This window comes from Cherax quadricarinatus, chromosome 63 (genome assembly GCF_038502225.1).
Source record: "Cherax quadricarinatus isolate ZL_2023a chromosome 63, ASM3850222v1, whole genome shotgun sequence".
NCBI lineage: Eukaryota > Metazoa > Arthropoda > Malacostraca > Decapoda > Parastacidae > Cherax > Cherax quadricarinatus.
Window position 1 is genome coordinate 4,886,887 of NC_091354.1, and position 14,028 is coordinate 4,900,914.

The window sequence follows — 14,028 nt, forward strand, 5'->3', positions numbered from 1 at the left end:
CATCGGGAGGCCTGGTCATGGACCGGGCCGCGGGGGCGTTGATCCCCGGAATAACCTCCAGGTAACCTCCAGGTAAAGCGGAGACCTGCTTTATATTTTCTGTGATTTACTGGAATATTTGGTTACAAAGGCCAGTAGGCCTGTTGTAGTGCTCCTTATGTTCTTACATCGGCTTGGTCATTCCGTGGCCTCAGTGAAGGACACATTCACATTGCAGTATCACTTGCAAAGAACGATACAGCACTATGACTCTTGTGTCTATGTCAGGTATGAGAATGGGATAGAATGGAGGTGATCCCTATGCTTTCAAGAAAAAGAACGGCAGCAGACCTTCTGGCCCATACTAGGTAGGTTCTTCACAAACCCGAACTCACTAGCAAAAATCTCTGCCCAACCCATTTTCAATGCTACCCAAGGAATAATTTTCAATAACTCCTATTAATTCGTGTGCAAGTCCCATTCAAATCCAACCCCTTTCACTCGTGCATTTATCTAGCCTAAATTTGAAGCTGCCCGAGGTTTTAGCTTCATTAACCTTGCTAAACAGACTGTTCACTCATCGACTATATTTAGAAACATACTTTCCTACATCATTTATAAATCTAAAATTACCCAAGAGCTTTTCACCTTATGAGCCCATGCTAGGCAGGTTCATTTCACATCCAATCATTCATATACCAGACCAAACTACTTCAATGTTCCTATGATGACTTTTATTCTCTGCATTCTATTTGCTAAAGTCATCTGCCCACTTTTCCAGTTAGTTTGTAATCATTTCATGCGATATTACATCATGATCACACTAGTCTGTGTGCAATGAATCTTCATTTTGTGTCTTCCAGTGCATCCCAGCCCATGTAGTGGCCTAGTAGTTGCGACCTACTCTGAACCCACGGTACCATGGGTTGGGCAACTGTTGTGAAGCAACGTCTTATACGATCTTGTTTTTAAAACTCAAAAAAATGTGGGTCAACACTGGTATTGGTGTACAGATATGTGTGGGGGTAGTGTGTGGGTGGTGGAATAGTGGGGATGGTGTTAGGGGTGAGGGTTGGCTGCTATCAGATACACCTTCAGACATGATTGGCTCTACGTTTTTTTCTTACCATCGGGGCTTCTGACAATTGGAAGTGTCCCCTGGGCGACGTGAAGCCTAGGACGAGGGGAGGACACGGAGGAAATGATAAAAGGAGGGGAGGGTGTGTCGTGAGCGAGGAGGAAAGTCAAGGAATGGTGAAATGGGCGATAAAGGCAAGAAACTACGAATGGTAGGAGGAAGAGACAAGGATTAATGGAGTCGAGAGGAAAGGAGACGAAGAATGCTGGGGGGAGGGGGAAAAAGTGTTCAAGGAAATAGTAGAGAAGAGAAAGAGGGAGACAAGAAATGATCGAGAAAGAAATTGACAGGAATGGAAGAGGAGACTCTGAAACAGTCTTTAAAAGAGAAGGTAAATGATGGTGGAGAAGACGGAAGGCGGCGAGGAATGGAGAACATGACAATGATAGACGAGGAGAGGAAGGAGAGGCAAAGAATGACGTAGAAGGCGAGGCAAGAAAGAAACAGAGGAAAAACTATGGAAATTACAGACAACTCTGCAAAGATATAAACAAAAAATAAAATGATAAATGCAGAGAGAAGCTTTACCAAGACATTTCGCCCATCGAAGAAGCTTCAGCCAGTCATCAGTTACACAGTTAAACACTTCACTGGGAGGGCAAGACTGACAACCCACATGTTGAATCGTTCCCGAATTTCATCAAGGCTTTAAACCTATAAACAATTGTTTCAGATCACTGGCCTGTATATAAACGTCCTCGAGCCTCCTAATAAAAAAAAAATCCGTAAATCTATAGAGGAAAGAAAGTAAAAAGATCTCACCCGAGTGGTCTGGGAGGGAGGGAGAGAGCCATCTTCCACTGGCATCCACGTACCTGAGAACAAGAGAACAAGTCACAATACATAAAAACTAACATTATTTTATGTATAGATGAGAAGTACCCACATGATGAGAGAAGCAAAGATACACTAATAAACTATTCTACATGTAAGGTTGGAACCCATGGCAAGTGGGGCCCATGCTAACCTGCCTATGGTGGATAAATATACTTAGCTGGATGAATCTTATTGTAGCCAGCTGGCCCAGTGGCTTATTCACTAGGCTGGTGTTTTACGGCTCATTTGCCATGGGTTCCAACTCCACCCGAACCGTGGCTTGTTTGGAATAGTGTTATTACGATTTCGTGAGTTGATAGACTTTCCGTACAAGTCGCCCATCACCCGAGGTCTTCCACCGAGAACCTCAGAGGTCTAAAATGAAAACAAAGCAGGTTAATATTGTCTCCCATATTATCTGTTAGTGATTCTGGGGATTTATCTACTTCAGGACCCAGTCTCGGACCAGGTCTCCTAGGCTGGCAGGGAAATATTACATCATTAAGAACTGTGTGCGTGTGTTGAACTTTCACTTACAAGTGTTCACTGTACTATGATGCACCAACAACATCGTAAGTACCATACGAGTATGAAGGGTTTCTTACAGTGTATTCTGATAGGTATACCAGGTGGTCTGCTCTGGGACTAGGTTGCGGGGGTGTTGACCCCGAGAAGCATCCTTCAGGTGTCTTCCAGGTATCCTTCACGTATCTTCCAGGTAGCTTTCAGGCATCTTCCAGGTATCCTTCGGGTATCCTTCAAATAGAGCACTATATGCTGAGAGAGAGAGAGAGAGAGAGAGAGAGAGAGAGAGAGAGAGAGAGGGAGAGAGAGAGAGAGAGGGAGAGGGAGAGGGAGAGGGAGAGGGAGAGGGAGAGGGAGAGAGGGAGAGAGAGAGAGAGAGAGGGAGAGAGAGGGAGAGAGACGGGGGAGGGGGGACAGGAAGTTTCGTTGGAACAATGGAAGTCACGATAAATATATGGAGAAAGAAGAGTGTAGGGAGGGACTCTTGATAAATCCGGAAGTAGGTATGCTGGACGACAGGCAGGATAATGGTGGCTTTCTTGCCATGGCTGTTGTGCAGGGAAGGTAGGATCATGGCGAGTCTCCTACCATGCTAAGAACAGCGAGCGTGATAATGGGGATAAATCATAGCCAGTAGGCCTCCTGCAGTGTTCCTCCATTATGTTGGGCATGGTAGATGCAGTCATGGTGGCTTTATCAGTGATTATGGGAATGGTGAACAGACATGTATGGGAGTGACCTTCAACTAAGAATATAGGGGGTGAGCTTCAACTAAGAATATAGGGGGTGAGCTTCATCTAAGAATATAGGGGGTGAGCTTCAACTAAGAATATAGGGGGTGAGCTTCAACTAAGAATATAGGGGGTGAGCTTCAACTAAGAATATAGGGGGCGAGCTTCAACTAAGAATATAGGGGGCGAGCTTCAACTAAGAATATAGGGGGCGAGCTTCAACTAAGAATATAGGGGGCGAGCTTCAACTAAGAATATAGGGGTGAGCTTCAACTAAGAATATAGGGGGTGAGCTTCAACTAAGAATATAGGGGGTGAGCTTCAACTAAGAATATAGGGGGCGAGCTTCAACTAAGAATATAGGGGGCGAGCTTCAACTAAGAATATAGGGGTGAGCTTCAACTAAGAATATAGGGGGTGAGCTTCAACTAAGAATATAGGGGGTGAGCTTCAACTAAGAATATAGGGGTGAGCTTCAACTAAGAATATAGGGGGTGAGCAATAAGGCTGTTGGATTTAACTTGTGCCACATTGGGGCGTCTTTATTCTGGAAAAGTTTCGCCACGTAGTGACTTCTTCAGTCAATGCAGAGAAAGGTGGAAGATCAGGAGGAGTTTGAGGTGATCAGTCCCTCAGCCTGGAGTCGATGTGCCAGAGATCTTTGTCACTTTTGCCAAGACTGGTGGACTGCACATCGACTCCAGGCTGAGGGACTGATTACCCCAAAATCCTACTCCACAACTAGGACACTGACAGGACTGGAAGGAATCCCATGGGATGTACACCATGATCACTCCCTTTGTATTTGACTGAAGTCTACTGTGTGGGCGAAACGTTTCATCAAGACACCCAACTGTTGCCCATGTGTCTTAATCTTCAGAATGTCGGTATTTTGTACCATTTTTTTAACATCACAAAGCATGGTGGACATCCTACCATGACTGGAGCACTGAGGATGGTGGAGAGAGTTATGGTGGTGGTATGGTAGACAATGGCAGTGTAAAAAGATAAGACGATCTAAGGGAAGATAGGGAAATGTTTAAACCATGTCTTTTCAATCCTTAATTTTTTTTTTTATACACAGATATACCGTGTATAGGAGGCCTGGTCACAGACCGGGCCGCGGGGGCGTTGACCCCCGAAACTCTCTCCAGGTAAACTCCAGGTAAACAAGTTACGTTCGGTTATTGCGTTTTGTTCGAATGTTTGCACGTGTTTAATTCTCTAAATATCTTAGAATTTGATGATTTAGAACGTTTTGTGCTCCAAGAATGGAAATGATACATAGTTCGTCAGCAAAACTCGTGTATTCAATTGGATTTTTTTTTTTTTTTGTATGTGCGATTAAGAAATTTTTGCCAATTTGAAAAAAAGTACTTGGGGGGGGGGGGGGGTCCTTCCACTTCCCAGTCAATTTTCCATCTATTTATTCAATCGCATTTACAAAGTGGCACTGCATAGAGGAGTACTATAGGAAAGTCGACTAATTGAGGCTTGTAATTAAGGGTATTCTTTTAAATGAATATAGAGGCAAATACACAATACACAGACGTTTCGGTCCATCTTAGATCATTAGTTGAATACCAAGAATCCTCCTCAAAACAGCCATCACGTAGCTACTTCTGCTGCTACCACCACAATTATTATTACAACAACTACTACTACTAGTATTACCACTACCTACAACGATTATGTCTTGCACCTCTTTGATACTTATATACCCTCAGTGTCCTTGTTTGTAACTGCTTGACAAAGCTCCTAGAGAGCGAAACGTTGCCACAGTAAAAATGTCGCATTAGTTACATACGTGTCCCTTCACTTAACATACTATAGTTAACTGACCAAGTCAGACGTGCGGGATTATCTGTGAATGGTCTTCTGTAGAAAATACTCTAGAATTACGTTGGAAATTCTGGCGTTGGAAGAGGAGCTCTGGGAGAGTAAGGTCAGGTCTAAATCACGTAGGGAAACCTAGTGTTGGTAGAGGAGATCTGGGAGAGTAAGGTCAGGTCTAAATCACGTTGGGAATCCTAGTGTTGGAAGAGCAGGTCTGGGAGAGTAAGGTCAGGTCCTCTTAGCTCAGTCCCTCCTCCTTTCTGCAGACCCAACACATTAGTCTTGGTGGCCGCGACAGCGGACAAGTATCAAGCCCCGCTGAGGGATGGCTCAAGATACGGCTACTCCGAGAAGTCCTTGCCAGGTCCTTGGACCTGCAAGACCTGAGACCTGGCTTTCCGCTGGTACCTGTCTAGCCGAGGTATGCTTCATAGATCCCTGAGGTATATACTATTCGTTTAAAATATGCAAGTGAGAGATTTCCCATTTTTTTTTCCATCTGTGTTCGATGGACAGCGTAAAATAATTATTACAATGTCCGTGGCTTTGCCTCCTGGCCGTGTCCTTGCACGTACATAATCACATTAATCAGCCCTTATCGCCAGTCTCCCGGTAGACGAGTTACGGGATTAATCTCAGCCAGAGTGTCAACCACTGTACAAGCCCTGCTTACTCATTCACCCAATCTGCTCCTGTTACCGCATTCAGAGCCATCAGGGGGGTCAGTCCCCACCACCACACTAGTCCAGAGTTAGGACCGAGGTCTCCTCCAACCCGGAGGGCGGCTCACAGAACCCAAAATACGTAAGGTAAGTTGGAGAACTGGCCCTTACCATCCCTTTGATATACCTTTGAAGAGTTTCGAGAGTTTAACTACTCTCGGAGCCCGGCCATGGACCAGGCTCGTCCTGGTACGCAAGATACACGAGACTGTATAATTCTAGGAGAATTAAAAAAAATACAATGGCTGAAATAAATCACCAAAAAATAAATCAAAATTACAAAAATAAAAAAAACAATAAAAAATCACAAAGCAATTCACAAAAAAAAAATTCCGCACTTGGGATAAGAAACTTATGACGACAATGGTCCAGAATGGAGCGAAACGTCTCAATAAGTTGTCTAGTTGCAGGGATATGCGAGGCGGGGTATGAAATTACTGAAGACTACGTTTCGCCCATGATTAAGCGTTCTGACATCTGCTTTATAAAATCAACTCTATAAAGCACTCGAGTGAAACGTTATAACAATAAAGGCTTATTCTGGCACGTTTCTTTCATACTAGTGGCCAGTACTTTCATCAGCCAAATCTACCGCTGTTGGAGTAAGAACTGACAGACGCAAACACAATGAAATACCAGATTACACTTGTCCAAAGGCAAAAAATACGATAATAAGCAAGAGGTGGCGACGGCAGGTTCCAGGATTACGGAAATAAGGAGATATCCACAGGTTTCTGCCTTTCTATTTTACCTTTGACATACCTTTGATGAGTTTCGAGCCTTTCTATTCCCGGAGCCCGGCCATAGGCCAGGCTCGTCTGCTGCTAGCCTGGTCAATCAAGCTGTAGCTGCTGGAGGCTCGCTGACCCACATATCCATCACAGCCCGGCTGATCTGGCACCTACCACAGACGTAGCGTGGTGATCTAGAGGGGGAACGTCTATGGGATCCAGGCTCCTATTCATCACAGCCCGGCTGATCTGGCACTTACCACAGACGTAGCGTGGTGATCTAGAGGGGGAACGTCTATGGGATCCAGGTTCCTATTCATCACATCCTGGCTGATCTGGCACTTACCACAGACGTAGCGTGGTGATCTAGAGGGGGAATGTCTATGGGATCCAGGCTCCTATTCATCACATCCTGGCTGATCTGGCACTTACCACAGACGTAGCGTGGTGATCTAGAGGGGGAATGTCTATGGGATCCAGGCTCCTATTCATCACATCCTGGCTGATCTGGCACTTACCACAGACGTAGCGTGGTGATCTAGAGGGGGAACGTCTATGGGATCCAGGCTCCTATTCATCACATCCTGGCTGATCTGGCACTTACCACAGACGTAGCGTGGTGATCTAGAGGGGGAATGTCTATGGGATCCAGGCTCCTATTCATCACATCCTGGCTGATCTGGCACTTACCACAGACGTAGCGTGGTGATCTAGAGGGGGAACGTCTATGGGATCCAGGCTCCTATTCATCACATCCTGGCTGATCTGGCACTTACCACAGACGTAGCGTGGTGATCTAGAGGGGGAACGTCTATGGGATCCAGGCTCCTATTCATCACATCCTGGCTGATCTGGCACTTACCACAGACGTAGTGTGGTGATCTAGAGGGAGAACGTCTATGGGATCCAGGCTCCTATTCATCACATCCTGGCTGATCTGGCACTTACCACAGACGTAGCGTGATCTAGAGGGGGAACGTCTATGGGATCCAGGCTCCTATTCATCACATCCTGGCTGATCTGGCACCTACCACAGACGTAGCGTGGTGATCTAGAGGGGGAACGTCTATGGGATCCAGGCTCCTATTCATCACATCCTGGCTGATCTGGCACTTACCACAGCCGTAGCGTGGTGATCTAGAGGGGGAACGTCTATGGGATCCAGGCTCCTATTCATCACATCCTGGCTGATCTGGCACTTACCACAGCCGTAGCGTGGTGATCTAGAGGGGGAATGTCTATGGGATCCAGGCTCCTATTCATCACATCCTGGCTGATCTGGCACTTACCACAGACGTAGCGTGGTGATCTAGAAGGGGAACGTCTATGGGATCCAGGCTCCTATTCATCACATCCTGGCTGATCTGGCACTTACCACAGACGTAGCGTGGTGATCTAGAGGGGGAATGTCTATGGGATCCAGGCTCCTATTCATCACATCCTGGCTGATCTGGCACTTACCACAGACGTAGCGTGGTGATCTAGAGGGGGAATGTCTATGGGATCCAGGCTCCTATTCATCACATCCTGGCTGATCTGGCACTTACCACAGACGTAGCGTGGTGATCTAGAGGGGGAACGTCTATGGGATCCAGGCTCCTATTCATCACATCCTGGCTGATCTGGCACTTACCACAGACGTAGTGTGGTGATCTAGAGGGAGAACGTCTATGGGATCCAGGCTCCTATTCATCACATCCTGGCTGATCTGGCACTTACCACAGACGTAGTGTGGTGATGTAGAGGGGGAACGTCTATGGGATCCAGGCTCCTATTCATCACATCCTGGCTGATCTGGCACTTACCACAGACGTAGCGTGGTGATCTAGAGGGGGAACGTCTATGGGATCCAGGCTCCTATTCATCACATCCTGGCTGATCTGGCACCTACCACAGCCGTAGCGTGGTGATCTAGAGGGGGAACGCCTATGGGATCCTAAGCCCTATAACTTTCAGCGCGAATGATGAAATTAACAACAGATTTATTACACAAACTTTAAATATAGTTTAGCACTCCTGACCTCCCTTACTAACTCTGTTATAGTCTCCAACCCTCGCACCCTGCAGTGCTGCATGACCCTTGTGGATTTAGAGCTTACTTATGATCATAATAGTTAACATAGTGCAGACGAAGCGTCATTTAGCTTGTGTATGCAAATTTATATCAAATTTCGTTAATTAAATTTGCTAATGTAGAGATGAACGCCTCGTTATTAAGCTTAACGATAAAGTGTCATGGAGATTCTCCAGTGATAATGGGTTTTATAATAATTAAAATAAGCTAGATTTTGGTCTAAGTAAAAAAAAAATTGGTAATAAAAAAAAAAACTAAATCTTACTTAAAAGTTCTAAGTTAGAACTTTTTTTTTTTTTTGCTTCTACCAAAAAAAAAAAAAAAATCTTCCCCATAGGCCGAAAATAAAATTATCTTCATTGCTGAGGAACTAGACATAAGCAACATGCGTTTAATTTTTTTCAAATTAAGATTCCCAGGTGTTGCAATTGTCTAATTCTTTATGTTGTCAGCACTTTCATACCGTGGAAGTAGGTTAAGCATGCGGACCTGACTTTCAACAAACGACATTCTGAGAATGGTCAACGAGAAGTGAAAACCAGAACAAGAATTTCTAAGCATGGATCTCGTAAATAAAAAAAAAAAAAGCCTCATTAAAGTATTTGTAACCATAAATAAAATGTATCTTAAATGTTTTTAAGTTACAATTAAAAAACAACAGTCAAGAGACCGTATCAACCTCACTGTTTATTATACCAAGGAGCAATTAAAAATGAAGCTAGCACAGCACAAGCGGCCAAATCATCGGCTACAACAACGCTGCAACAACGGTCGGCGTCACCCGCCACAGCATGCTGCTAGCTGACAATCTAAAAACAATTGTAGATTCCACTACTGCTCCTACTTCCCCCCCCCTCCACAGACCCACATCTTTTGCTGGGTCACCAACTGGACGAGACCAGGATCGGGACACTACCGGTAAACCTCGCCATCAGACCCGTACCTTCTGCTGGGTCCCCAACTGGACGAGACCCTGACCGGGACACTACCGGTAAACCTCGCCATCAGACCCGTACCTTCTGCTGGGTCCCCAACTGGACGAGACCCTGACCGGGACACTACCGGCGAACCTCATCAGACCCACACCGGCTGTCCAGTGACCTGGTAGATAGGGAAGGATCCCAGACGGGAACTTCACGTCGCATCCCACTTGCCCTTCTGCTGGGTCCCCAACTGGACGAGACCCGGACCGGGACACTACCGGCGAACCTCATCAGACCCACACCGGCTGTCCAATGACCTGGTAGATATGGAAGGATCCCAGACGGGAACTTCACGTCGCATCCCACTTGCCCTTCTGCTGGGTCCCCAACTGGACGAGACCCGGACCGGGACACTACCGGCGAACCTCATCAGACCCACACCGGCTGTCCAGTGACCTGGTAGATAGGGAAGGATCCCAGACGGGAACTTCACGTCGCATCCCACTTGCCCTTCACCTCCCGCCTCCGAACCCCAGAACACTGAGGACAATGGCCGTTTTTGCCGTGTCTCGCCACAAAGTCATCGGCTGGGGCCCCGTCTTCATGTGTCCTCAGACACGAAATTTTCGGTGAATATTAAACAGTAGAAAACGAAGAAATAATCTGACAGTTTTTTTTTTTTACCTCAATCTTCTACAGGTTTCCAGGTTTTTTTGTCATGGTGCTGAACCGATTAATTTTCTCAGCGACCTTTGCCAGGTATCTTTTCTGACAAAGAAATTACACAGTCGCGATCATATTATGAGAGCTTCTCACTGTTTTGTTCCCACATGTATCCTCGAATGCCAGGTCTTCTTCACAAGATCATTCCAGGCTGAGGGACTGATTACCTCAAACCACCTCATCTTCCACCTTTCTCTGCATTGGACAGAAGAAATCACTGGGTGGCGAAACGTTTCCATAATAATACCTAAATGTTGCACAAATGTCTCAATTATCAACTCACTTGTTCTATTTCTATAAGCACGGTAAAATGTTCGTTTTATATACATCAGTACTCCGAAATGTCCTCTGTTCCCATCAACACCCCGAAATACCGGTTCTATCGTCACCAGCATCCCACCAGCATCCTCATCTCAGCTAAGCAGTGCCTTCAGAGCTGTGAGACGCGGCACATTACTCAGCGTCAAGGAAGAACATGGCTGGCACTTGTCCAGTCCCTCTAGACGGAACAACTGTCAAGCTCACTACTTGAGTCTCTCGGCTTGTCTCTTTAGGATCAATTGTTCCCTTATAGAGACAGGATGAAGCATGGCTCGTCCACTCTTGTCCATTAGTCGGTCTTGATATGTTATTATTCCTGTGGGCCGGTAGCCATGCTGGACGATGTAAACAACCACGGTCGGAGGACCTACCTCGTGCAGGGACCCCTGTTTATGGGGGCGCTGGCCCCTAACACCCCAACACACAGAACTGCTAATGTTTCTCGTGAATACGGAAGATAAAGGTAAATCTTGCATTCTACTTCCATTCTGTATCCACATACCTTGCTTCTCAGTGTGTTCATAACAGTTCTTAATCCTATAATCCCTTTCCAGCTCAGGAGGCTTGATTTGGGACCGAGCCCTGCAGAATTATGGGAAGCACTAAACCAATTCCCTAGATCAAGAGCCCTCTCACCAGCATCAAGGGGAGAGCCCTGTAGAAGACATTCTCTAGTAACAGCCAGCAGGCCCTACATTGCATGATTTTTGGCAATCTGGGGAACAAAAACGTAATGTTGGGAGGGACCATTGGTAATACGTACACTTATAAATGTAATTTCACTTTAGTTATTCTGGGTTCATATTAAGTAAAGCTACATCAGGATTATTTTAAATGTAACCTGTATTTATGTGTAGTTAATCTACGATAACGAAATAACACAAATGGGTGGTTTACGTGTGGCAGGTCAGGACGTACAGTCTCTAAGGCGCTGATAACCCCCACGTTCTGTGGCTAATGAACCTACTTCCTCGTCGACATCCTCGTCGACAGCCCCATCTTAGACAGAATCCCACGAAACGACACTTGAATCCAACAGAAATCACACGAAACGACACTGAACGAAAGAAAACTCCAGCAGCTTCCCAAACACAATTCCTCTTTCATCCTTGAACACTCGAGTATAAAGAGCCTTTGAGAGTGGATGTATTGAGACGCATTATGAGTGGGAGGGCCCTGGTATGACCTCATCACGAGTATATGGTCAGGTCATGGTCTATTACACGCATGGCCGGTGTAATGGCCTCAGTGTAGGAGGGAGGTGAAATACACTGATCGTAGGGTGGATGTGGTTGGGTGTGAATTGAACCTGCCTATAATGTGTGAACTGAACCTGCCTATAATGTGTGAACTGAACCTACCTATAATGTGTGAACTGAACCTACCTATAATGTGTGAACTGAACCTACCTATAATGTGTGAACTGAACCTTCCTATGTGTGAATTGAATCTGCCTGTGTGTGAATTGAACCTGCCTGTGTGTGAATTGAACCTGCCTGTGTGTGAATTGAACCTGCCTGTGTGTGAATTGAACCTACTTATGGGTTAATAGTAAGTTTATTTAGGTACACGTACGTATAAATACTGTTCCTCAAATTATCAGACATAGTAACATATTGACCAAACTGCGGCAGGCCAGGGCTCGACCCCACGGCACATTGTCCCGCCTCAAGAGACAATACAACTCAGTGGTAAGGTGACACGTACGTTGTGTTGTCTCTTGAGACGGGCCAATGTGTCGTGGGGTCGAGCCCTGGATTGCCGCAGTTTGGTAAATGGTTCAAAATCACGAGTTTCGTGATTTAATTGCTATAGTAACATACGTGTAAATTACTTACGATAACCCATTGGGGACCTTGAATTATAGCACTGGCTCAGTTAGTTTACTTACACTCGTGAAAATTACGTTACGGCGAGTGAAAGAATTCACAAATGTCCCACGATTTTGATAGGTAGTTTTAGATTAGATAATGCCCCATAAAGGACCGAAACGTTGCCTGGTAAGCTGAACTGCGGATGCACAATAAGCTGGCTCTCGGGCAGCACAAATTCGTCTGAAATTTCCTCTCAAATGTGTGGATTATTTGTGAATTTAAGCGTGTATTTATCCAATTATCCAAACAAGAAAAAGATTATAACTAAACGCTAAACCCATAAGGATCATACAGCGCTGACACCTACCTGGAGTCTACCTGGCGGGTATTCCGGGGATCAACACCTTCGCGGCCCGGTCCACGACCAGGCCTCCCGGTGGATCAGGGCTTGATTAATCAGGCTGTTACTGCTGGCCGCATGTAGTCCAACGTAACGAACACTGATCCCACAAACTAATCCAAACATAACACAGATTAAAGAGTAAAGTAACCGAAGATGGAACAGTTCATCAGAAACACGGTCTTGGGAGCGGAACCTTGTGACGACGTTTCGCCCTGTCGTGTAAAGATGGAAGTGCGTATTTCAACTTACTACTAAGACAATCTTCAGGCTCTCACTTTTGGCTTGAAATATAAACTGCTTCGGTTTTATGTAGATATGTGCAAAAAAAATGTATTTTTCATGTCATGGCAGTGGCTCCTCTCATTCAGATTAGTCTTTAAGGGGCATTTAATCTACAAAAACATCCTTAAACCTGTGACATCCCCGTGACTGATTTTGAAAGTTATTCAACCCTCTCAGCCCGGCCAGAGTCCAGGCTTGTTTGACCAGGTTAGGTAAGGTTTGTCAGGAAAAAGCACAAGTGTTTCCTGACTCGGGTCTATAGTCATGCGATGACCCGCAGCTGGACTGAGGACTTCCGCTGGCTTACCCCAGGGCCTGATCAACTAGGCTGTTACTGCGTGCGGCCAGCAGTAACAGCCTAGTTGATCAGGCCCTGATCCATCGGGAGGCCTGGTCGTGGACCGGGCCGCGGGGGCGTTGATCCCCAGAATAACCTCCAGGTAACCTCCAGGTAACGCCTTTAAAAATTATGGCTATGATTATCACTACATTGGCTGACCAGGCTGTTGGTGCTAGCAGCTCCCTAACCCATACATCACAGCCTGGCTGATCTGGCATTAACGTCAAAGGAATCAGTTTGTTACAATATTGGTAAAATTACCCAACAATATGTTAGGTAAACGAACACAAATGGAACTAATGCGACGTTTTATTGTGGCAACGTTTCGCTCTCCAGAAGCTTTGTGCATTGTAACGGCTTGACAAAGCTCCTGAAGAGCGAAACGTTGCTACAATAAAAAGTCACATTAGTTGTGTCCTTTTTAACTAAGGAATCAACATAGGGTATTGAACCCAGATGGGATACGTAACCTATAACATTCAATCGTCGATATATCCTAAGGATTCGGATGTGTTTTCAGTATTTGATAGATTGTCCCTAAGACCTTTTTACTCTACGACTTTTGCAATAACTTTCATTTTTTTTAATGAATTTTTGAAAGCGAGTCAATACAGTCATTATTTCTACTTACGAGCAATTGCTAATGACTGGGAAGCAACCTCTCCCAAGT

The 14,028-nt window shown here is 45.5% G+C and overlaps 1 protein-coding gene across 11 annotated transcripts in view; it reads right to left on the reverse strand.

The window, feature by feature from the left end:
* Positions 1-14,028, reverse strand: part of LOC128698209 (zinc finger protein castor homolog 1) — a 522,290-nt gene that overhangs the window by 386,720 nt on the left and 121,542 nt on the right. Inside the window, exon 2 of one of the 11 annotated variants that reach the window (XM_053790351.2) lies at positions 1,880-1,932. The exons of the other annotated variants lie outside the window; for them this stretch is intronic. The gene's annotated coding sequence lies outside the window, so the exon portion shown is untranslated. The remainder of the gene's footprint in view (positions 1-1,879; positions 1,933-14,028) is intronic. 11 annotated transcript variants of the gene reach the window in all.